Here is a 26,299-nt window from a genome sequence, read left to right on the forward strand (position 1 = left end):
GGGATCTTCCTGACCCAGTGATCAAACCCATGTCTCCTTCTTTGGCAGGCAGATTCTTTACTGCTGGGCCCCCAGGAAAAACTGCCTATCTACATAGGCTTCTTTTTTTCCCCTTTGGTTTTTTTTTTTTTTAAGCTTTTTATTATGGAGAGCATACACATTTGCAGAGAATGATATAATGACTCTTATGTACCCATCACTCATTTAACCACCAAGAATCACTTTGCTTCACTTCTATACCTATGCTTCCCCCTCCAATGGTTTAGTTTGAACAAATTATGACACTATGTCATTGCATCTATAAATATTCAAATATGTATCTATAAGGAGTCTTTGAAACATGTCCACAGTACTGTTATATAACCCCAAAATGATTTAATGTCATCGAATATTTAGTCAGTGTTCAAAGCTCATAAGTATTATTATAATTTATCTGAATCAGGATCTAGATAAGGTCTACACATCCCAGTTGGCTAGTAGACAGCTGCTGCTGCTGCTAAATTGCTTCAGTCGTGTCCGACTCTGCAACCCCATAGACGGCAGCCCACCACACTCCTCTGTCCCTGGGATTCTCCAGGCAAGAACACTGGAGTGGGTTGCCATTTCCTTCTCCAGTAGACAGCAGCCTGTTTTATATAAAACATTTATATAAGACATGTTTCTCACTAGAGGAAAGTATGGTATGGATAAAAGAGACATGGCTTCAAATTTGAGCCTAGTTGCTCTGAACAAGTTATCTAACTTTTGAAAAGCAAAAATTATATTCCTGAGTTTAGTTGCAAGGCTTAATAGTATAATGTCTATGAAAGTGCTTAGAACAATCTCTGGCATGTACAAATATTTTAGTAAATTTTAGTTTCTTTTCCTTAAAAAAATTTAAAAGAAAAAAATAGTATACTAGGCCAAGAAACTTAAGGAAAGTTCTTGGAGTGCTTTGGCTACTGACCCTTGTGATCACTCCCATTTTGTTTCTGGATATAAATTTGACCACAGTTTAAATCCCATGGACAAAGGAACCTGATGGGTTGCAGTCCATGGGGTCGCTAAGAGTCAGACACGACTGAGCGACTTCACTTTCACTTCTCACTTTCATGCATTGGAGAAGGAGATGGCAACCCACTCCAGTGTTCTTGCCTGGAGAATCCCAGGGACGGGGGAGCCTGGTGGGCTGCCGTCTATGGGGTCGCACAGAGTCAGACACTACTGAAGCGACTTAGCAGCAGCAGCAGCAGCAGTCCCATAATGGCTGATGACTAACAGCTCTGAATCCTCCTCACTGGCATGTTTCATGTGATTTCCCACAGGAAGAGGAAGGAAGTTTGTGAGTTTAAAATGATCTCAAGTTCAAAAAAAATGAAATGTTACAAGCTATTATCATGTCAATTAAAAGTAATAGGAAAAAATTAAAATATGATATCATGTTAGCAGAGGTTAACATAACTTTGCATAAGTAGCATAACTTAAAAAAAAAAAAAACAAATAAGAGCAATTAAAATGATCCAGGTTTGAATTTACATTTTGTTCTTACGAACTTGGGCAAATCACTTCATTCCTCGAGATCCCAGTTTCCTAGGGTTTAAAATAGAAATTCTGAATAAGATAATCAAAATAATCTAAAGATCAGACATCAGCAACATGGGAAAATGGAAATAATATTGAGCAATGAAACCAAATTTGAATTCTGACTTCACCATTTAATGGCTGTGTGGCCTTAGGCAAATAATTTAATCTCTCTGAACCTCAGTCTTCTCAGTTGTTAAATATAAATTATAGCTGTCTCACAAAATTTTTGTGAAAACCGGAGGTTATACATACATTTTAAATAACTAGCAGAAACCAAGCATTTAATTGACACTCAGTTTTTTAATAATGAAGTAGTGTTTGCTGTTCTCAAAGAGTTTTTCATTTAAATTGAGAAAATGGAGTGAATTCATAATCAAGAAGCATAGAACTGAATACAGCTGACAGGCCATCTCTTGAATTGGGTACATCTAAAGCCACTCCAGTACTCTTGCCTGGAAAATCCCATGGACGGAGGAGCCTGGTGGGCTGCAGTCCAAGGGGTCGCTAAGAGTCAGACACGACTGAGCGACTTCACTTTCACTTTTCACTTTCATGCATTGGAGAAGGAAATGGCAAACCACTCCAGTGTTCTTGCCTAGAGAATCCCAGGGACGGGGGAGCCTGGTGGGCTGCTGTCTATGGGGCCGCACAGAGCCGGACACGACTGAAGCGACTTAGCAGCACCAGCAGCAGCAGCAAAGCTATTTGTGAAGTTAACAGGTACTTTATCTAGAATACAATGTTTGAATTCAAAACATATTTATAAAAGCTTATAGCCCAGTGACAGTAACATAATGTTCTTATAGTGCTTATGCCTGCTTATTTAGAAAATATAAAGTAAGCAGTTTTTTTCTGTGTTATGTGAGAACCAGAGGTTGCTGGTGAAGAGTACTCAGATTTTTGTAGTAAGTCTATAAGCTTATACATCTGTGAATTGAAACTCACCAGGAGGTGATGTAATGCTGATAGAAGGAAGGCTAAAAATTCACACAGCATTCCAGCTAGTTTATCTGAAGTGTAGTTACTGATTTCTATGGTCAACAGCCAAGAATCACATTATTTCTCTGAATTTGAATCTAATTCACTGATTGTTATCATGGTGATTGAGTTTGCATCATTATAACAGAATATTCCAGTTTTGTGGTTGTCTTAGATTAGATATGAGTGCAGAATTTTTCTTTTTTAATTAAGTGGAGACAGACTGCTTTTTTCTTTCAAAAGACTTTTTAAATCTAATTTTAAAAATTCATTTGACAAAACTCCCAAAACTAGAACTAAAGAGGGTTACTGTCGGCATTCCAGATAACTCACCAATCAAACAACCACACTTCAAGCTGCTACTCGTATGACAGCTCTTAAATGAGCTTCATTGAAAGCCAGGATTTTGCTCTTTTAAAGTACTTTTTCTGAGTAAAAAAAATAATACTTGCTCACTGTAGAAAATTTAGAAAGCAAAACTCAGAAAAAATAGAATCAGGAAAGAAAAATCAGAGAAAAGAATAAAAATCACTTACAATCTATTATTTATAGGTTATAGTTTCCTCCTTTATAAATATTTTTTTTCTAACTGAGACTACTCATTTTTTTAAAATTTGTATTCTGCTTTTTTTCCCCTTTACACCACCTTTGCAATTAAAACTGTTCACAAATGTAATTTTTTTTTTAAGATTTATTTATTTATTTTTGGCTGCGCTGGGTCTCTGTTGCTACCTGCAGGCTTTCTCTAGTTGCAGGGGCTACTTTCTAGGGCGGTGCACAGGCTTCTCATGGAAGTGGCTTCTCGTGTTGCAAAGCCTGGGCTCTAGACCCTTGTGGACTTAGTTGCTCTGTGGCATATGGGATCTTCCCAGACCAGAGATCAAATCCATGTCCCCTGCATTGGCAGTCAGATTCTTAACCACTAGACCGCTAGGGAAGCCTCACAGATGTAATCTTATGACATTACTCTCCACTATATGCATAAAGAAGATTTGCTTCAGTGTTCTCTTATACTTACCCTTTTAACTTTTTAAAGACCACTGAAGGGAGCATCTTGTGCACAAACTTCACTGCCTTTTTAAGAATGGACTGGACAATGTCCTTGGTATACATTTCCAGGCATCACTAGCAGAATGAGTAATTTCTTTGAATGTAGGCTTTTCTGCTTGGTGACAGAGAATGGGACTCTGGAGAAACAGTAGGCCTGAGGAGTCATAATGTTAAATAGTTTGTGAAAAATTCACCTAAACTAGTTTGTAGGTTTGGGAGACTACTTTATGAGCAGATAGCTGTATTCCTTTCAGAAGTTCTGAAAAACCTCTTCTGATCAAAACCTTCCTGAAATGTTGTTACGTCTGTCACTTTGTTTTGAAGCAGGAAATAGGAGAGAGAGCCATTTCTAGACTAAGATCCCAAAACATTGTTTAATTACCGTTTTTAATAGCATGCTTTGCCTTTATTATCATTATTACTGCTGTTACCACTATCATCAACATCCTCTTCATCGTCATTTCCAGTAGTACCCTTCCTAACCCATCTGGGAATTCCTAGAAAGCAGACACAGGGCCTCAGTAATCTTTGGATCTCTCACAGGGCCGTACACCTAATGGCCCATACACCTATGTTTCACAGGACATAGTTAGGGGCTTTAAAACAGAATTCACCCGTATTTGTTTTAGCTTAAATAAATTTCTGAGTTTTTCTCTTGACAGCAAGTTTTGTTCGAAGAACTAAACATCAGACTGTTAGGCTCCCGGAAGGTGGTGAATAACATTTCCTGCATTCAGAATTTGTTCCATTTCAGGCTAGCCCTCTACCCCATTATGACACTCCCAGGACCTCTTAATAGGCAGAATTTCTCTTACTCATACAGCAGACATCTCTTGTGCCTTTACCATATGCCAGGGATCCAGTTTGATTCCAAGAGTATAAAGACCTTTAAGACAAATTTCTGTCTTCAAGAAGCTCATGATCTAAAGCCACAATAAAATGAAGTGGGCTATATGTTAAAGGAGTGTTAAAATGATGATATTTTGATCAAACAGAATACTTACCTAGAATCTCTGCCTTTTAAAACATTGTTGCTGTTGTTCAGTCGCTAAGTCATGTCTGACTCTTTGCAACCCCATGGACTGCAGCGCGCCAGGTTTCCCTGTCCTTCATTATGTCCTGGAGTTTGCTCAGACTCATGTCCATTGAGTCGGTGATGCCATCTAACCATCTCATCCTCTGCCACCCTCTTCTCCTTTTGCCTTCAATCTTTCCCAGCATCAGGGTCTTTTCCAATGAGTCGACTCTTCGCATCAGGTAGCCAAAGGGTTGGAACTTCAGCTTCAGCATCAGTCCTTCAAATGAATATTCAGGGTTGATTTCCTTTAGGATTGACTGGTTTGATGTCTTTGCAGCCAAAGGGACTCTCAAGAGTTTCTCCATCACCACAGTTAAAATGCATCATTTCTTTGGCGCTCAGCCTTTTTTGTGGTCCAACTCTCACATCCATACATGACTACTGGAAAAACCATTGCTTTGACTGTACAGACCTTTGCTGGCAAAGTGATGTCTTTGCTTTTTAATACGCTGTCTAGGTTTGTCATAGCTTTCCTTGCAAGGAACAAATGTTTTTTAATTTCTTGGCTGCAGTCACCATCCACACTGATTTTGAAGCCCAAGAAAATAATATCTGTCACTGCTTGCACTTACTTTTAAAACATAGCGTGGAGTAAACTGGCCAACATAAGCACATACATGGTCTCATGTGGTTCAAGGTTCATTAATTTGGCACTCTTGGTGTAAAAGAAAAACTCCTGGATCCTGACTTTTGCTATCATTTTAAAGTTTTTTTTTTTTTTTTCAAGATTGCTGTACCAAATGCAAGTGGTGTGAAAACTCAACTTTTATATATTTATTAAAGGGACTAGCCTAATAAAATAAATTATAAACTAATGCCAGTTCATCACTTCTTAAATCAGTTAGAACATTAAAAGTGATAGGCAGATGTCAGTGGTAGATGGGAAAATCATGTCAGTAGTGTTACATAGACCTGAAGTCAAACCCCAGCATTACCACTGGCTAGGTGCAGCATCTTCTGTTTTCTTGCCTGGATATGGAAAGTCTATCTTGCATCGTCCTCGTAAAGATTAAATCAGTTTATGTATGAAGCATACGTATGACAGAGCTGGGGATAGAAGGAATGTGCAATATCAGATAATTATTGTCATTATTGTTTACAGCGATAATGTGAATAATTAAGGTCCCTAGGTTCTTCCAGGACTTATTTGCACAACAAAGCTTTTAGACTCAACTTCTATGTAATTCACCAGTGTATTCTCAAAACCAAATCCAGTGATTAGCATATATAGCATAGATGCTCAATAAATATGGATTGACTGAATCAAAGAACCCCAAGAGGTCTAAGAGATGGAATAGGGAAGTGGAAATTTCTGGTTATACGGGGAAGATATTTCAGGGGCAAAAGAACCTCACATTCTCCAGGGTTTACTCATCAGAGTTCTTTCCACTTGTCACAGTCTTATGCCTTATGATGTTCAAATGTTCTGAAACTCCCCACAGTTAATCCAGCAAAGAAGGGGAAAAGAGGAAGAGCGCTTTTTCAGGTGTGCAGTGTTGCAAACACTTCTGGCACTTACCCTCCCTCTGTGCCAAGGACTGTGTAGATGCTTTACTTTACATACATATTATCTCACGCATTTTCACAATAATTCAATGAAATATCTGTACTTTAGATGAAGAATTAGTACTTACAGGGATCGATTAATTAACATAAAGTCATAAAGTTTCTAAGTGTTGGCTCTTAGACCCAAACAGATCTGTGCCCTTTCCACTTACTTTACTACATTGCTTTTCTCTTCAGTATGTTACTTTTACATGAAGTACCATCCCTGTGCTTCAAGGGTTCATTCATTCATTCAACAAATACCTATTGAAGGCATCTATCATTTGCCTAGGAGGGATTGGGGGCAAGAGGAGAAGGGGACGACCGAGGATGAGATGGCTGGATGGCATCATGGACTTGATGGACGTGAGTCTGAGTGAACTCCGGGAGACGGTGATGGACAGGGAGGCCTGGCGTGCTGCGATTCATGGGGTCACAAAGAGTCGGACACGACTGAGCGACTGAACTGAACTGAACTGAATGTACAGGTCAACAACTGAAATCAGATTGCTTATATTCTTTGCAGCCAAAGATGGAAAACCTCTATACAGTCAGCAAAAACAAGACCAGGAGCTGACTGTGGCTCAGATCATGAACTCCTTATTGCCAAATTCAGACTTAAACTGAAAAGTAGGGAAAAACCCTAGACCATTCAGGTATGACCTAAATCAAATCCCTTATGATTATACAGTGGAAGTGAGAAATAGATTTAAGGGACTAGATCTGATAGATAGAGTGCCTGATGAACTATGGAATGAGGTTCATGACATTGTACAGGAGACAGGGATCAAGACCATCCCCATGGAAAAGAAATGCAAAAAAGCAAAATGGCTGTCTGGAGAGGCCTTACAAATAGCTGTGAAAAGAAGAGAAGTGAAAAGCAAAGGAGAAAAGGAAAGATAGAAGCATCTGAATGCAGAGTTCCAAAGAATAGCAAGGAGAGATAAGAAAGCCTTCCTCAGCGATCAGTGCAAAGAAATAGAGGAAAACAACAGAATGGGAAAGATTAGAGATCTCGTCAAGAAAATTAGAGATACCAAGGGAACATTTCATGCAAGATGGGCTCGATAAAGGACAGAAATGGTATGGACCAAACAGAAGCAGAAGATATTATAAAGAGGTGGCATGAATACACGGAAGAATTGTACAAAAAAGATCTTCATGACCCAGATAATCACGATGGTGTGATCACTCACCTAGAGCCAGACATCCTGGAATGGGAAGTCAAGTGGGCCTCAGAAAGCATCACTATGAACAAAATTACTGGAGGTGATGGAATTCCAGTGGAGCTATTTCAAATCCTGAAAGATGATGCTGTGACAGTGCTGCACTCAATATGCCAGCAAATTTGGACAACTCAGCAGTGGCCACAGGACTAGAAAAGGTCCGTTTTCATTCCAATCCCAAAGAAAGGCAATGTCAAAGAATGCTCAAACTACCACACAATTGCACTCATCTCACATGCTAGTGAAGTAATGCTCAAAATTCTCCAAGCCAGGCTTCAGCAATATGTGAACCATGAACTTCCAGATGTTCAAGCTGGTTTTAGAAAAGGGAGAGGAACCAGAGATCAAATTGCCAGCATCTGCTGGATCATGGAAAAAGCAAGAGAGTTCCAGAAAAACATCTATTTCTGCTTTATTGACTATGCCAAAGCCTTTGACTGTGTGGATCACAATAGACTGTGGAAAATTCTGAAAGAGATGGGCATACCAGACCACCTGACCTGCCTCTTGAGAAACCTGTATGCAGGTCAGTAAGCAACAGTTAGAACTGGAAAACGAAACAACAGACTGGTTCCAGATAGGAAAAGGAGTATGTCAAGGCTGTATATTGTCACCCTGCTTATTTAACTTCTATGCAGAGTACATCATGAGAAATGCTGGGCTGGAAGAAGCACAAGCTGGAATCAAGATTACCAGGAGAAATATCAATCACCTCAGCTATGCAGATGACACCACCCTTATGGCAGAAAGCAAAGAAGAATTAAAGAGCCTCTTGACAAAAGTGAAAGAGGAGAATGAAAAAGTTGGGTTAAAGCTCAACATTCAGAAAACGAAGATCATGGCATCACTTCATGAAAAATAGATGGGGAAACAGTGGAAACAGTGTCAGACTTTATTTTGGGGGGCTCCAAAATCACTGCAGATGATGATTACAGCCATGAAATTAAAAGGCGCTTACTCCTTGGAAGGGAAGTTATGACCAACCTAGACAGCATATTCAAAAGCAGAGACATTACTCTGCCAAAAAAGGTCCGTCTAGTCAAGGCTATGGTTTTTCCACTGGTCATGTATGGATGTGAGAGCTAGACTGTGAAGAAAGCTGAGCGCCAAAGACTTGATGCTTTTGAACTGTGGTGTTGGAGAAGACTCTTGAGAGTCCCTTGGACTGCAAGGAGATCCAACCAGTCTATTCTGAAGGAGATCAGCCCTGGATGTTCTTTGGAAGGACTGATGCTAAAGCTGAAACTCCAATACTTCGGCCACCTCATGCGAAGAGTTAACTCATTGCAAAAGACTCTGATGCTAGGAGGGATTGAGGGCAGGAGGAAAAAGGGACGACAGAGGATGAGATGGCTGGATGGCATCACCGACTCAATGGACATGAGTTTGGGTGAACTCCGGGAGTTGGTGATGGACAGGGAGGCCTGGCATGCTGCGATTCATGGGGTCACAAAGAGTCGGACATGACTCAGTGACTGAACTGAACTGAACTGAAATGTACAGAGTAAAGTAAAACAGCCACAATCTCTGCACTTAGGCTTCCCAGGTGGCACAGTGATAATAGAATCTGCCTACCAATGCAGGAGACAGAGGTTTAATGCTTGGGTTGCGAAATGTCCCCTGGAGAAGGAAATGGCAACTCACTCCAGTATTCTTGCCTAGAAAATACCATGGACAGAGGAACCTGGTGGGCTGCAGTCCTTGGGGTCACGAAGAGTCGGACAGGACTGAGCATTCGCATGCAAGGATGAGAATCACAAAATAGCCTAAAATTACAAGATTAAGTATCATGAAAGAAAAATACTTGGCGCTGTAAGAAATGGTAGTATGGAGATCTATCCTGAGCTGCTTGAAGTAGTAGATAGTAGATACCAGAGAAATCCACTGAGGTCTAGATTTCCAACTCACCCTCCTGGGATTTCTACTGAGATATGTTTACCGTGGCTGTGTCTTAGGAAGGTAATGAGTGCTACATTTCTCTTTGAGAAGAGAGGAACGGGCTTTGCTTCCAGGTTTTAGCATCTCCCACTTTTACCGTCACTCACAAGTCCCCCAATAATAAGGACAACAGAGCTTTTGATGCCAGCGCATCTCTAAGAGAACCACACTCTCTGATACATAATTCGCTGCGACAGTTTCCAGATAACTTGCAAGCCCCTGTGTGTTAAGTACTTCTCCCAAACCCTTGGTTGTTTCCATGTGGGCCTTTAAACACACCCAAATGCCTCTATAGTTCCACTAAGTCAGAAGTGGTTTTCATTGATTCAACAAGTGTTTATCAAGCAATGCACAATGTACTCTGAGGATACAGGACATTGTCGTAACCTCTCAGAACTCACACTCCAGTGGTGGAGATAGATGATAGTGTGGTAAGGACGGTTGTGAGAGAAGCAGAGTGTGCTGTGGGAAGGCTTCCAGGATACATAGGACCCAGACCTCCCTAGGATGAGAGTTGGAGGTGGGATCACTTTGAGGACGCCAAGGCTATGAGTTAGGAAGACGGTGGGAAAGAGGAGCAGGAACAGTGGGACAGAAGGAGCAGGAACCACAGTATAGTTACAGTAATGGCAAGAAAATACTTTCAAATGAGTGTGTTTGACATAAAGTGTTAAAGTGTATAGAATCTTAACTAAGATGAGCATGGTGTAATGGAAAGAATTGTGGGTTTTGTAATCAGGCTCTGTCACAAAAGATTCCAAATTAGGTGAGTCATTTTATCATGAAATGTTGGTAATGATACCTATGGGACAGTATTATCATGATAATTAAATTACAGATATTACCACATAAGTATATACGATATCTAGACTTTAGAGGTAGTAATAGTGATGGTTTCAGTGGTAAGATCAATACTACATGGGGTTAATTTATATTGACATTATCATATGTGTTTATTTGTCTAATGCTCACAAGCCATGCTAAAGAACTTTTGATGTTCTGACTTCAAAGAAAACTTAGAAACAGTAGGCGACAGGCCCACCATCACACAGCCAATAAACGGCACGACCAGAAAGCATGACTTCAGAGCCATTTCTTGACTGCTCTCCATAGGCTGCCCATGGTAGTCAATACACTGCTGTTATTATCACTATCATTACTTTAAGTTTCAAGTTCTTGAGAATATAACAAAAATTCTATTAAACATCTTGGCTCAGACGATAAAGAATCTGCCAAGTTCAGGAGACTTGGGTTAGATCCCTGGGTCAGGGAGATCCCCTGAAGAAGGAAATGGCAACCCATTCCAGTATTCTTGTTTTTTCCCCACAGTATTCTCTCTCTCTCTCTCTCTTTCTTTTCTTTTTTACCTCTCCAGTATTCTTGCCTGGAAAATATCATGCACAGGGGAGCCTGGTGGGCTATAATCCATGGGGTTGCAGAGTCAGACACGACTGAGTGACTTAACACTTTCATATCTATTATACTTTCTTTTCTTTTTTCTTTTTTTTTTTTTTTTGAGCAAGAGCTTGCTGCTGCTGCTGCTGCTGCTAAGTCGCTTCAGTCGTGTCCGACTCTGTGCGACCCCATAGACGGCAACCCACCAGGCTTCCCCATCCCTGGGATTCTCCAGGCAAGAACCCTGAAGTGGGTTGCCATTTCCCTCTCCAGTGCAGGAAACTGAAAAGTGAAAGTGTATTCGCTCAGTCAGGTCCTACTCTCCGTGACCCCATGGACTAGCCTACCAGGCTCCTCTGTCCATAGGATTTCCCAGGCAAGAGTACAGGAGTGGGTTGCCATTGCCTTCTCCAGAGCAAGAGCTTGCATTCCTATAATTTACTAACAGACCAGTTAGAATTAGATTCAGCTTAAAATGACAGAGAACACCAAATAACAATAAGTTAAAAGGAGAGTTTGTTTCTCAATCATATAAAAGAAATCCAGCAGCTGGCAGTGCAAGGTTGATAGGGGAGCTTCACGAAGCTCTCAGGGGCTCGGTCTCCTTCTGCCCTTCACCTCTGCAGTTCTTCACAGGTTGCCTCCATCTCTCGATCCGCCGTGGCTGCAAACCTCACATGTGCTTTCTACTAGCAAGAAGGAGAAGGGGGAGATAAAGGGTGCATCCTTTCCTGTTAAGGACCCTTCCCTAAGTCAGACCTGAAAATTGGCATGTATGCCATTGGCCAGAATTCAGTCACATTTAACAAAACCCCTGCTATAAATTAGGAATTTTATTATTAAGGAAGAAGGACATGGATTTTAAAGGAACCTGGAAGCTTCTGCCATGCTAGTAATAATAACCTTTTAGAATACAAATTTTAATTTAGATTATCAAAGTTTTTAATGTATAATATTAAAAAAATCAGCACACACACAAAAATACATCTAAAGTTCTAATCAACAAAATTTTTATTAAAAACATTGTCCCAGGGATCATAAAACTTTGGTATTTTTGCCTGGGTTTTGTGCCTAGCTTTTTATCTCAGTCAAATCACTTTTTCTTGCTGGGTCTCAGTTCGTATGTAGAGTAAGTAGGGTTAAACTAGGATATCTCTAAGATCTTTCCATCCCTACCTACTATTATCAAATGTAAGAGGTAAATCTCAAGGTCTTACCAGAATATTAAAGTGTTATAGAGCAAAAATCTTGCAATGAGCCACTTTTCTCAGAAATAGATACAGATTTATTACTATATATTTATACCTTGGGGGCTTCCCTGCTGGCTCACATGATAGAGAATCTGCCTGCAGTGCAGGAAACCCAGGTTTGATCCCTTGACTGGGAAAATCCCCTAGAGAAGGAAATGGCAATCTGTTCCAGTATTCTCATCAGGAGAATTCCATGGACAGTGGAGCCTGGCAGACTACAGTCCATGGGGTCACAAAGAGTTGACATGATTGAGTGACTAACACATTCATTTTCATTTATACCTTGTCTTCACTCAGAAAAAAAGATATCTATTGTTCTTTATTTGTGCAAAAGCAATATGATGACAAAATAAGAATAAACACTGAGAAAGAGATTAAGCTATCAATTTTTTTTCTTTTTTTGCTGAGCTTAAGTGAAAGTGAAAGTCACTCAGTCCTGTCCAACTCTCTGCAACCCCATGAACTATACAGTCCATGGAATTATCCAGGCCAGAATACTGGAGTGGGTAGCCTTTCTCTTCTCCAGGGGATCTTCCTAACCCAGCAGTCAAACACAGGTCTCCCACATTGCAGGTGGATTCTTTGCCAGCTGAGCCACAAGAGAAGCCCAAGAATACTGGAGTGGGTAGCCTATCCCTTCTCCAGCAGATCTTCCCAACCCAGGAATCAAACCAGGGTCTCCTGCATTGCAGGAGAATGCTTTATCAACTGAGCTATCATGGAAGCCTTGCTGAGCTTATTTAGAGAAAATCCAAAGTTTCAAGTAGAGACAAAAATCAGTAAATATTAGGAGGCTGGATGCAAGATAAATTACAAAAATAAATAGACTTTTCTTTTAGTCTATCAAAAAAGCATTCAGAAATGAAAATTGGAAAAATATTCTATGTTCAATAACAACAAATACAAAATATTTATGATTTAAAATTTTAAGAAAGGCAAATGCTTTTTGGATGTTAACTATCTCAAAAAAAAATCTGTTATCAGTAGATTTTTGAAGTTGCCTCTTCAGGCCTCAGAATTTCTTCTGTGAGAGTGTGACAGTTAATCCAACTCAATGAACATTAATTGATTAATCCAGCTTCAGTTCAGTTCAGTGCTCAGTCATGCCTGACTCTTTGCGACCCCATGAATCGCAGCACGCCAGGCCTCCCTGTCCATCACCAACTCCCAGAGTTCACTCAGACTCACATCCATTGAGTCCGTGATGCCATCCAGCCATCTCATCCTCTGTCGTCCCCTTCTCCTCCTGCCCCCAATACCTCCCAGCATCAGAGTCTTTTCCAATGAGTCAACACTTCCCATGAGGTGCCCAAAGTACTGGAGTTTCAGCTTAAGCATCATTCCTTCCAAAGAAATCCCAGGGCTGATCTCCTTTAGAATGGACTGGTTGGATCTCCTTGCAGTCCAAGGGTCTCTCAAGACTCTTCTCCAACACCACAGTTCAAAAGCATCAACTCTTCGGCTCTCAGCTTTCTTCACAGTCCAACTCTCACATCCATACATGACCACTGGAAAAACCATAGCCTTGACTAGATGGACCTTTGTTGGCAAAGTAATGTCTCTGCTTTTGAATATGCTATCTAGGTTGGTCATAAGTTTTCTTCCAAAGAGTAAGTGTCTTTTAATTTCATGGCTACAGTCACCATCTGCAGTGATTTTGGAGCCCCCAAAAATAAAGTCTGACAATGCAGGAGACCTGGGTCGGGAAGATCTCCTGGAGAAGGAAATGGCAACCCACTCCAGTATTCTTGCCTGGAAAATCCCATGGATGGAGGAGCCTGGTAGGCTACAATTCATGGGGTCGCAAAGAGTCAGACATGACTGAGCGACTTCACTCACTCTTTCACTCACTCACTGTTTCCACTGTTTCCCCATCTATTTCCCATGTAGTGATGGGACCGGATGCCATGATCTTCGTTTTCTGAATGTGGAGCTTTAAGCCAACTCTTTCACTCTCCTCTTTCACTTTCATCAAGAGGCTTTTTAGTTCCTCTTCACTTTCTGCCATAAGGGTGGTGTCATCTGCATATCTGAGGTGATTGATATTTCTCCCAGCAATCTTGATTCCAGCTTGTGCTTCTTCCAGCCCAGCATTTCTCATGATGTACTCTGCATAGAAGTTAAATAAGCAGGGTGACAGTATACAGCCTTGACGTACTCCTTTTCCTATTCGGAACCAGGCTGTTGTTCCATGTCCAGTTCTAACTGTTGCTTCCTGACCTGCATACAGGTTTCTCAAGAGGCAGGTCAGGTGGTCTGGTATTCCCATCTCCTTCAGAATTTTCCACAGTCTATTGTGATCCACACAGTCAAAGGCTTTGGCATAGTCAATAATCAGAAATAGATGTTTTTCTGGAACTCTCTTGCTTTTTCCATGATCCAGCGGATGTTGGCAATTTGATCTCTGGTTCCTCTCCCTTTTCTAAAACCAGCTTGAACATCTGGAAGTTCATGGTTCACATATTGCTGAAGCCTGGCTTGGAGAATTTTGAGCATTACTTCACTAGCATGTGAGATGAGTGCAATTGTGTGGTAGTCTGAGCAAACTTTGGCGGTGCCTTTCTTTGGGATTGGAATGAAAACGGACCTTTTCTAGTCCTGAGGCCACTGCTGAGTTGTCCAAATTTGCTGGCATATTGAGTGCAGCACTGTCACAGCATCATCTTTCAGGATTTGAAATAGCTCCACTGGAATTCCATCACCTCCAGTAATTTTGTTCATAGTGATGCTTTCTGAGGCCCACTTGACTTCCCATTCCAGGATGTCTGGCTCTAGGTGAGTGATCACACCATCGTGATTATCTGGGTCATGAAGATCTTTTTTGTACAATTCTTCCGTGTATTCATGCCACCTCTTTATAATATCTTCTGCTTCTGTTTGGTCCATACCATTTCTGTCCTTTATCGAGCCCATCTTGCATGAAATGTTCCCTTGGTATCTCTAATTTTCTTGACGAGATCTCTAGTCTTTCCCATTCTGTTGTTTTCCTCTATTTCTTTGCACTGATCGCTGAGGAAGGCTTTCTTATCTCTCCTTGCTATTCTTTGGAACTCTGCATTCAGATGCTTCTATCTTTCCTTTTCTCCTTTGCTTTTTACTTCTCTTCTTTTCACAGCTATTTGTAAGGCCTCCCCAGACAGCCATTTCGCTTTTTTGCATTTCTTTTCCATGGGGATGGTCTTGATCCCTGTCTCCTGTACAATGTCATGAACCTCATTCCATAGTTCATCAGGCACTCTATCTATTAGATGTAGTCCCTTAAATCTATTTCTCACTTCCACTGTATAATCATAAGGGATTTGATTTAGGTCATACCTGAATGGTCTTGTGGTTTTCCCTGCTTTCTTTAGTTTAAGTCTGAATTTGGCAATAGCAGGTTTTAATTGAGTGCTTATTATGTGCCAAGCCCTGTAATGGAAAATTTAGAAGTGAAAAAAAAAAAACCCAACAACAACCTAGAGTCTTTCATGGAGCTTATAGTAAGGAAAATACAACAAAAAAATGATTAAGAAGTGATCAGGCAGTGGATTTGGGGGAAGCAGAGATTATGCTCCTATGGGCATGTATAGCAAAGAGATTAACTTAATCTAAGGAATTCAGGGCAGAGACAAAGTAAGGTTTATGCTGCAATCTAGTATGGGTTTCCCAGGTGGTTCAGTGATAAAGAACTCACCTACCAGTTCAGGAGATGCAGGTTCCATCCCTGGGTGGGGAAGATACTCTGGAGAAGGAAGTAGAAACCGAGTCCAGGATTCTTGCCTGGAGAATCCCCTAGACAAAGGAGCCTGGCAGGCTACAGTCCATGGGGTTGCGAAGATTCCAACATGACTTAGCAACTAAACAACAGCAGTGAAGTAAGAGTGGGAGTCAGCCAGGTGAAGGAGGCATAGAAAGAGTGCTCCTAACACAGATAATAGCAAGTGCAAAGAGCTGGATTCGAAAGTGAACCTGGTGGGAAACAGCAGCTCCGAAGAGTGGCAAACAGCCAGATTTCATATTGTGATGAATCTTATGAGGATTGTTCAGAGTATTTTTTTGTTTTTGTTTTTTTTTTTAACTGGGTCCTAAGAGGAATAGTGAAGAACAGGGAATCCTCATGTGCTGCAGTCCATGGGGTTGCAGAGTCAGGAAATGACTAGGCAACGGAACAACAACAACAAAGAAGAAAATGGAAACCATGGGAGGTTTTTGAAAGGAAGTGACTTGATTAGACTTGCATTTGCAAAAGATCCTTCTGGAGAATGAATTAGGGAGGGGCTAAATGTAAACAAACCAGTTTGAAGACAATTATAATTGTCCATGCGAGAAGTGATATTGGCTTGGGCTGAAATAATGCAGTGCAGATTCAGAGACTTGTACAAACTTGGGAAATATTTAGGAGGTAGATCACATAGGAGCATGACTGTATTTGTGAAGAGAGAGAGGATGATATTGTGTTCACGGAAGATTGGGTTGATGGTATAATTCATCAGATAGAGAATGAATGTTGAATATCTCTTCTTTTTTGTAACTCTTAACTGTACAGCCCAGAAGTTAATAGAGAAAATGGCACTCATTTTATGTTGTTCTAAAAAGGTATTTGTTGTTGTCTAGTCACTAAGTCGTATCCAACTACTTGGAACCCCATGGACTGTAGCCTGCCAAACTCCTCTCTCCATGGGATTTTTCAGGCAAGAATACAGGAGTGGGTTGCCATTTCCTTCTCCAGGGGATCTTCCAGACTCAGGGATTGAACCCACGCCTTCTGCTTGGCAGGCAGATTCTTTACCACTGAGTCACCTGGGAAGCCCCAAAGATGGCTGCTTGTTGTTTTTGCTAAGTTATGTTCAACTCTTTATGACCCAATGGACTGTAGCCTGCCAGGCTGCTCTATCCATGGGATTCCCAGGCAGGAATGCTGGAGTGGGTTGCCATTACTCATCAGAATAAAAAATGTAACTCACACCAAACCCTCTAATCCAGCCATCAGGGTCTTCAGTACCCCACCTTTCAGAATTAATATTCTTTTCTATTGAGGATAAATTCAAACTTATTGAGGTTTTCATCAGGTCTACAGTTTGTTAAGCATTCCTAATTTTTTCTAGCACTACTTTACACTCCTAGGACTTCTTCGTAATGCTAGCACTTTTTCAAGTCTCAAAGTTAATCATTGTGATTTCATTATTAGTCAATTGAAAGAACACAGAGTGATACATAGCTACTATAAAATTCAGTAATGCTTAAAATTCATGTATTATTAATAGCAGTAGCATTAACATATATATGAAAATAATGCAACGATATATGAAAGACACACTATGCCATTTCCAAGGCTTAGTTTTCACATGTGTTCACAGACCCTTTAGTGAATTCAGTGGTTTAGTGGATTTTTCCACTTGCACAATTCACTCAGCAGTCCACAGACCAAAATGTATCTTTCAGATGATTAAAAAAAAGTTTTTGTTTTACATAAAAGAATGTTGCTGTTAACATGAAACAATCAATTTTTGCTCCCTCATGGTGGCATTTAGACCGGGCCATGAGATTACATAAGCAGGTACTCTCTCAGCTGCGGCATAAATTTAGAACCTAGAAGCTCTCTCCAGTCAGGGCATACATTGCATTAAAGCAGATCTGTCTCTGAACATTGAATTTATACAAAGAATACTTATTTTAAGAATGAGTGTCAGAACTAGACCTAAGGAGCCATCAGGAACCAGCAGAACTCTGAGGACTTGCTGTTATCTCCTTTTCTCGGTCTTCTGGAATCCAAGATGTTCTTCTGTCTATACATAGCATCTCAGCTACTCTCTCTGCAGTTTAGCTTTGTAATCACTATTGACGAAGGATCCAGTACCATCTGCTTTCATTTCAAAGTGTAAGTCTGATGACTTGTATCTCTATTTGCACAGCCCTTCCCACCATCCAGCGTCATTGATTGACCTGTGCTATGCCAGCTTTGATTGGATTTTTAGGTCATCTCTGCCTAAAAACCCCTTAACAATACTTCCCTGAATATGAAATCAGATAAGACCATCTCAGCTAAAAGAAAAGATGGGACATATTAATAGTAACATGTCCAGTGTATCTAGTGAGGAATAACCGGCAAGGGAAAGATGCAGAGGATGGGAACTATTTCATGACAAAAATAATTCAGGCACTTCCCATGCATCCATAACAGGACATATGATCTTCAGAACAAAACCAGAGGGTTTATAAAATTCTTACTTAACCAAAGAGGACAGCGGAGCTTTGAGGGAATGAACAATGTGCTTGGTCATCCGGCAGACCCAGGCCTTTTTGACTCCAGAACTTGAACTTTTTGCTGACCCCTTCTAACCTGGATTGTTTAGCTGTCCCTGGGATCAGTCAGTATTATATGTTTAATTCTGGAGAGAACACTTGTTAATCAGTCAACTTGTTTAAATTTAGGTCAGTCAAGACAACTCTAAAGACATTAAGCAAATATATAATTGCTAAACATTTGAGGATTGCCTGTGTGCTATCTAAAGGTGTAAGTCCTTTAAGAGCAATGTTCGGTTTCATTATAAAGATAATATTTGACAATGATAAGAGTCTGAAAAATTCTAAAATGGAAAGAAATTTAAATCATCATCTTAATATTCAAAGTTAATTATTGTGATTATTTGACATTTTCTTTCTGATCTTTTTTCTATATGCTTACTTCTTTACATAGTTGTGATGTAAAGAAAATTTACCCTCTTCTAAGTATTCCTTTTTAAAACAAATTCTTCTCATGATAGCACGTGTTTTTCAAGAGTCATGCTCTTCTCTGTTTTCTTTTATCTAGTTTTCTTCCATACTTCAGAAGTGATTTCAGTTAGGTTTAGGAAATGTATCAAATACAGTGAAATAAAACAGTAAAAGAAAAAAAAAAGTTAATTAGAAAAGATAGGTTTCAAAAAAGGAAAACAAGGAAGTTTTTCTGTGTGGCCTGGCAAGCTCCTTTCTACCTTCCTTGAGTCCTCTGACCCAAAATATGCTTCTAGAGTCTATAAGCTGAAAGAAACTGTGCCTAGATAGTTGGCCAAGGATTATGTTCCATTTTGGCAATGAAATACATATTTATCATTAAGTGGACTTTATTACACCATTCCATGAGACTATTCAGAGTGACCTTTACAAAATTATCCCAATACTCATGCTTACAGTTCTGGGAAAACAACAACAGCAACTACAAGAAATTACATACTCATTTAATGTGTTTAGTACAATGGCAGGAAACCAGATGGACTCAAAGAGTTGCTATCATTCCAACTTTATTGATTCAGCACCTCAAAAGGTCAGAATCTCTCAGAATGTCTTGCCAGTGTTTCATTAAATTGTTGTATCTAATATCTCCATTCACAGATGAAAGTTGGGCTTCCCAGGTGGCGCTAGCAGCAGTAAAGAACCCTTCTGCCAGAGAAGGAGACGTAAGACATGTGGGTTCAATCCCTCAGTCAGGAAGATCTCCTGGAGGACAGCATGGTAACCCATTCCAGTATTCTTGCCTGAAGAACCCCATGGACAGAGGAGCCTGAGGGCTATAGTCCATAGAGTTGCAAAGAGTCGGACACAGCTGAAACAACTTAGCACACATGCACAGATGAAAATTGAGATTTTATAAAATCACTTTAACAGCACTCACTGAATGCCCATGTGATAAGGGTATTTGATGAACAAAATTAGGTGTCCATCTTCAAAGCATTCCAAGAGTCTAGTCAAGTCAGGCTAGGAAACAAGTAATTGTAATGCACAAAAACTACCTAGAAAGTGTTAACTGTAGATGCAATTGTAGCAACAACAAAACAGTCATGAAACTATGGAAATTAACTTGATTTCCATTTTGCTTTGTGCTACCAATTTGCATACCACAAAAATGAAACTACTTGAGAATTACCAATGGAGAATAAGAGAAATCTCTTTTTTTCCTGGACTTAAAATGGACATGATTTAAAGTATTCACTAAAATTCTTAAAGTCTGGCACAATTTTCTCCGCATTATTCTGCCACATATTTTCTTTGAAATGAATGTGATTACCCTGCATAAGAGCTAAAAGAAAACATCATTATTCAAAATTATAATGGCACCCAAGCCATTTGATTAGTTAATTTTCTGCAATGAAGTATACCTAAGAAAAAGTCAGTTGGGATTTCAGAGAAATCTGAATTACAGAATAAAGAAATTACTTTTTTGTTGTGAAAAATTTTAAACATCCAGAAAATTTTAGCAAATAGTATAACAAATATCCATTGACCTACTACCTAGAATTCAGAAATACTATTGCCATCTCATGTCTTGAAATTATCATCATTTTCCTTCTCAATCCTACTCACCTCCCTTCCTCAGAAAAATCATTCTGTTATTTGCTATGCATTTTCTTCTTGAATACCTTTATTCTTTTGACCAGTTATGTGTATCTCTATAGTATCAGTTTGGCTCTTTGATGTTTAAGTAGATGACATCACAATGCATGTGCCATTCTCCAACTCCTCTCGAAAAGATTTTTAGATCACCATTTTTATTCATATAATATCTTCATTCTTTTTGACTACTTTATAGTGTTTCATCATGTGACTATACTTCAAATTAATTAGTCATTTGCTATTTCCCTGGTGGCTCAGTGGTAAAGAATCTCCTGGCAATGCAGGAGACCATGTGTTCAATCCTTGGGTCAGGAAGATCCCCTGGAGAAGGAATGATTATCCTCTCCAGTATTCTTGCCTGGAGAATCCCCATGGACAGAGGAGCCTACGGGTTACAATCCATGAGGTCACAAAAGAGTCAAACACGACTTAGAAACTAAACAACAACAAATCTGATGAACATTTAAGTTATTGTCACATTTTTTTTTTTACTTTGATAGTACAGATTTGTAGTGTACATCTTTTTCACACATCCCCTTGTGTATTTGTGTGAGTTTCTCTAGGGTTTGTATGTCTAAATGGAATTGGTGCATGCATGATAAGTTGCTTCAGTTGTGTCTGACTCTGTGACCCCCTGGACTGTAGCCGGAAAATCTCCTCTGTCCATAGGATTCTCCAGGCAAGGATACTGGGGTGTCTGTCCTCCTCTAGGGTGTCTTTCCATGCCCTCCTCCAGGGTATCTTCCTGACCCAGGGACTGAGCCCACATCTTATGTCTCCTTCATTGACAGGTGGGTTCTTTGCCATGAGCGCCATATGAAAGTGAAAGTGAAAGTCGCTCAGTCGTGACCAACTCTTTGAGACCCCCATGGACTATACAGTCTGTGGAATTCTCTAGGCCAGAATACTAGAGTGGGAAGCCGTTCCTTTCTCCAGGGGATCTTCCCAACTCAGGGATCGAACCCAGCTCTCCCACACTGCAGGTGGATTCTTTACTGGCTGAGCCGCTGGGGAAGCCCAAGAATACCAGAGTGGGTAGTCTATCCCTTCTCCAGCGGATCTTCCCAACCCAGGAATCGAACCAGGGTCTCCTGTGTTGCAGGTGGATTCTTTACCAACTGAGCTATGAGGAAAGCCCAGAGCCATATATATATATATATATATATATATATATATATATATATATATATAATAGCTATTAGCATTTTGTCTGTCATATTTTTCAGTTTCTAATAGTTGTCTTTCACTTAATTTTATATTAAAGTGTTTATTTTAAATGGTAATGATGTGTTAAAAGATGTACATAGTGTGGTTCTGACTTCCTTTTTGCACCAAATGGCTATCAAGTGATGATTTTAGCATCCCTTACAAAATTATATTTTCTTTTCCCCTTGCTCTGAAAAGCTTCCTTGATCATACATTAAGTAATTATGTATAGCCAGATCTATTTCTAGACTCCCCGCTCTGTTACGCTGATTTATAAGTCTATTTTTGTACCAGTAAATCCTTCACTTATATGAGGAGAGCTCAAATTTCCTCTCTAGAGCCTTTGCTTCTCCAGCCTAAACATTCCCAGTTCCTTCAATTGCTGCCCTTGTATTTAGCAACCAACCCCTCCCCCAACCGCATGAGGGACAAAGCCCAGCAACTGGGAGGTAACTGACTAGGACTACCAGTACCTTTAAGTTGACTCATTTAGGTAAAGAAGTGCATCGATCAGGGCAGCACCCAGGCAAGAAAGGAGAATAATGAACCCTTACATTAAAATAACAGCTTTTACCCTGGCAAGCACTTTCTTGTTTCTCGTCTCCTTTAATAAGCAGAATAGCTAACAGAGGGTAAGAGCCTTCTAGGGTTCAAATCCCACTGTTTTCTTGTAGTGTGACCTTGGACAAGTTTGTTAAATTCTCTGAGCCTTATTTTCTTGACTCTAAAATGAAGATATACATGGCATCTACTTTAAATTATTGTAAAGATGAAGTGCATAATCCATGAATGAACACATGGTAAGTACTTGCTAATATAAGCCAGGATTGTTACTGCTAAAATATCAGTGAAATAGATTTATTATTTCATTTAGTTTTTGTTGTTATTGTTTAGTTGCTAAGTCATGTCCGAGTGTTTGCAACCCCATGGACTGTAGCCGGCCAGGCTCCTCTGTCCATGGAATTTTCCAGGCAAGAATACTGGAGTGGCTGGCCAATTCCTTCTCCAGGGGATCTTTGACCCAGGGATCGAACCCATGTCTCCTGCATCAGCAAGGCAGATTCTTTACCACTGAGCCATTTAGCATTTTGAGATATTTATTAATGTATATTTAAAGTTGGATGAATGGGATAAGAAAGATTAAATAACTTTCCTAAGGCACCAACTAATAGAAGTGCTGGAGGTGGAGATCTTACCTCATGTGTCTAACTCCAAGGTCTGGGATGTTTCTCGTAGGTAACACTACCGCACGGCATGATGTTAGATACTTAGAACTGGTTCTTTGGGTTTGGCGACTGTTACATAAGTGAAGCTGCAAATTCTTAGGTAAATATAAGGTTCAAATATATGATTATCTTGAGATTTCCTTTTGGTTTCAACATGGAAAGCCATTAGATTAGCAGGAAGCAGATATACAGTTTGATGTTAATCTATAAATTTGCTGATGTGGAAACCTAGTCTTTTCAAACTAAGTATTACTCCACCTTGGAGAAGGCAATAGCAACCCACTTCAGTACTCTTGCCTGGAAAATCCCATGGACGGAGGAGCCTGGTAGGCTGCAGTCCATGGGGTGGCTAAGAGTCGGACACAACTGAGGCTACTTCACTTTTCACTCTCATGGATTGGAGAAGGAAATGGCAAACTACTCCAGTGTTCTTGCCTGGAGAATCCCAGGGACGGGGGGAGCCTGGTGGGCTGCCGTCTATGGGGTCACAGAGTCGGACACGACTGAAGCGACTTAGCAGCAGCAGCATTACTCCACCTGCAGGTTCAAGCGGCAGTGACATAGGTCCAGAAGCATTTGTCATCCCCACAGGGTGCCAGGGGAAGCAGCATTTCCACTCCTTCACCACATGTTACCTGTGCTCTCAGAAGGCCCAGGGCTGGGAGGGAGGCGGGGAGAAAGGGCCATGTTAGCAGCCTGTGCACGCAACTGCCAAGTCAAACAGCACCAGAAGGTCTAATTTTAGCCCTCTCAGCCTTGGCATTGTCCCTTTTAGCCAAGATATTTTTCCTGCACCACAAAAAAGTGCTTTGTTCCAGCCTTACTGGGTGCTTCACAAAGACCCAGCAAGGACGGGGTGAGCATAATTCAGAGCTGGAAATACATCAAAGATAGGAACCTTGATGGGATGGTCAGCTCTCTGCTGGCAATTTTGGGTAAATATGCTCTTTCCATTCCCCTTCCAAAACCCCAAGGCGGGCAATGTGGTTGCCTCCTCTTCTTTAGCTGCTTTGTGAAGCTTCTAATGGCTGCTCATCCCCGGGTGTCTTTGCGCCTTCTTGCTGGGACTTGCAAGTCACTCCCTCTCTTCCTTCCTGCCTAATAAAGCCCACTCCTTTCCACATGTCTGGGTCTTATTTTCTCTCCTGAGGTGTCCTGGAAAATGCCTACATTGAGAGCTAGAAAAACTTGCCCATTTTGCAAACTGCCTCTGTGGTTTGTGCCAGTGAATTAGGTGAATTCTTTCATAGAACTTTTGGAGTTGAGAAAATGGAAGTTCAAAGAGGAAGCCAACTTACAGGAAAACATGGGCAGAGTTGGGACTGAAAACCCAGCTCTTGTGTTTTAAGAAAAGGCATGGTCCCATTAACCTACAAAGCACAGAAAACCCATACAGATCTTTGGGGAGGCCCTGGGAAACTTCTCCTGAGGATGTCAGTGGGTTTCATGACCAAAAGTTCCAGATTGAGAACGCTGGGTGGTGGCCTTTTGTGGTTGTTTAGTTGCTCAGTCATGTCTGACTCTTGTGACTCCATAAACTGTAGCCCGCCAAGCTGTCTCCTCTGTCCATGGAGTTCTCCAGACAAAAGTACTAGAGTGGGTTGCTGTTTCCTTCTCTTGGGGATCTTCTGACCCAGGGATTGAATCCACGTCTCGTGAATTTGCAGGGGGGTTCTTTACCCCTGTCTTCACCTTCAGGCAAATCACCATTTCCTTATTTCTTAGGAAGATGGCAGGGAAGCTTCATCCCAGACACATCCAGAGATACCACTATTTCCAAAACCTTTGTAAGGGAGGAAAAATAATTCTCTTTCTGCCCTATGGGTCCTTGGTTAAAATAGATTAACTGGAGAAAAACAGAAGTTTAATAACATGTATAACTCCTTATACAAGCAAAATATACAAAAAACTGAGGAACTCTCTGAAATGGTCCAAACCATCCCCTTAAATACCATCTCCAGCTAAGGATAAAGAAGATACTGGTGGGAAGGAAAGCCAGATGCGGGATGCTATGGCAGGGGCAAAGCTCAGTGAACAGGGTATGGTGATGCAGATTTAAGTCAGTTGCCTTCTCCACTGATAAGAGTTCCTGGAGATTCAGTCATTGTCCTCTTCTGCTTAGAGAGGGAGACACCTTACAAATGGAGATATCCCTCATAAGTGTAAATGTCTGCTTCAGAAGAGTAACTTCCACTCGGTTTTCAGAGATTCTCCCATGTCTGGTGTTTATTCAAAGTAATCAGCCTAAAATAATCCTTATGCCAAAGAGGCATGTTTTGAGGTGACAAATTCTATTCCCCTTCACCTCAGAGACTCTGACACACAGGGTTCCCCTCCCACCTGTGTCTCCCCATCACTGCCTCTCCAGGGTGAATGCAGGTGAGGAGGCGACAGAGTCGGGGTTCTTCTGAGCTTCTCTTCCATGCTCATCCCTTCACCCAGAGCTAACCCTGGCTTCAGAGCTAAAGGTTTGTTGTCTTACCACACCTGGGCTTCCTCAAGGGGAAACTGATTATCATGTTCTCCTTAGCATCCATCCAGTTCAGACTGAACCCTGAAATATTGCTGTGAATTAATTGTTTGAAAAAAAAAAGTGGCTTTAACTGAAAACACCATAAAAGTTCTCTTTCCACAGTTCCTGAGACTGATTGTTTTGTTAACGAAAGACATTTCATTTGTTAGTTGAAATTATTTATGCACTTTCTCTCTGATTATAAATGTTATATGTACACATTATAAAAATTCCAGAATGATTCTGAGCAGTGAAATATTACCATCATCCTGCCAGCAGTAATAATAACCACTGTTAAGACCTCATCATAAATTATGTACTGCCCCAACTTTCAGTGCTCAATAACTCGAGCTTGAGCACATGCAGAGTAAAAGCAAGACAATGCGACATGCACTGTTTTATGACTTGCGTTTTCTACTTAACAGTTTATTGCAATGTCTTCTTTTTTCTCTTTTTTTGGATCTCAAGAGCACACTTATGATACTCATATTCCTCTGTTCATGGCATGGAGTCATCGTTGTCTATATTATAAAGTCCCTCTGGTGTTTTATTACATATTTTTATCTTCTGCACTCACTTCCATTCTTCTCCTCCATTCTATTTTATTTAATACATCTCTCAGTGAGTTTTTATTCTTGCATATACACAGTTGTTTTGTATATTTCTGTGGTTTAATTTAAATAAATAACACTGACGCAATACTAGTTCATCCCAATCAGAGTAGATCTACGTTACCACTTGTAATGGCTTTGTCATTTCCATTGTATAGTTCTACAAAAATCTATTTAACAAGTTGATTTTTTGGTTTTGATGGATAGTTAGGTTATTTTTTTTATTTTATTATTGTTATTATTTTTACTTTACAATATTGTGTTGGTTTTGTCATACATCAACATGAATCCACCATGGGTGTACACGTGTTCCCAATCCTGAACCCCCCTCCCACCTCCCTCCCCACACCATCCCTCTGGGTCATCCCCGTG

The 26,299-nt window shown here is 40.5% G+C and overlaps 1 protein-coding gene across 2 annotated transcripts in view; it reads left to right on the top strand.

Moving 5' to 3' along the window:
* VSNL1 (visinin like 1) overlaps nucleotides 1-26,299 on the top strand; it is a 126,434-nt gene that overhangs the window by 13,777 nt on the left and 86,358 nt on the right. Inside the window, exon 1 of one of the 2 annotated variants that reach the window (XM_069580236.1) lies at nucleotides 2,108-2,283. The exons of the other annotated variant lie outside the window; for it this stretch is intronic. The gene's annotated coding sequence lies outside the window, so the exon portion shown is untranslated. Of the gene's footprint in view, nucleotides 1-2,107; nucleotides 2,284-26,299 lie in introns of those variants that run through there. 2 annotated transcript variants of the gene reach the window in all.

Source organism: Ovis canadensis, chromosome 3 (assembly GCF_042477335.2).
Source record: "Ovis canadensis isolate MfBH-ARS-UI-01 breed Bighorn chromosome 3, ARS-UI_OviCan_v2, whole genome shotgun sequence".
Classification (NCBI taxonomy): Eukaryota; Metazoa; Chordata; class Mammalia; order Artiodactyla; family Bovidae; genus Ovis; species Ovis canadensis.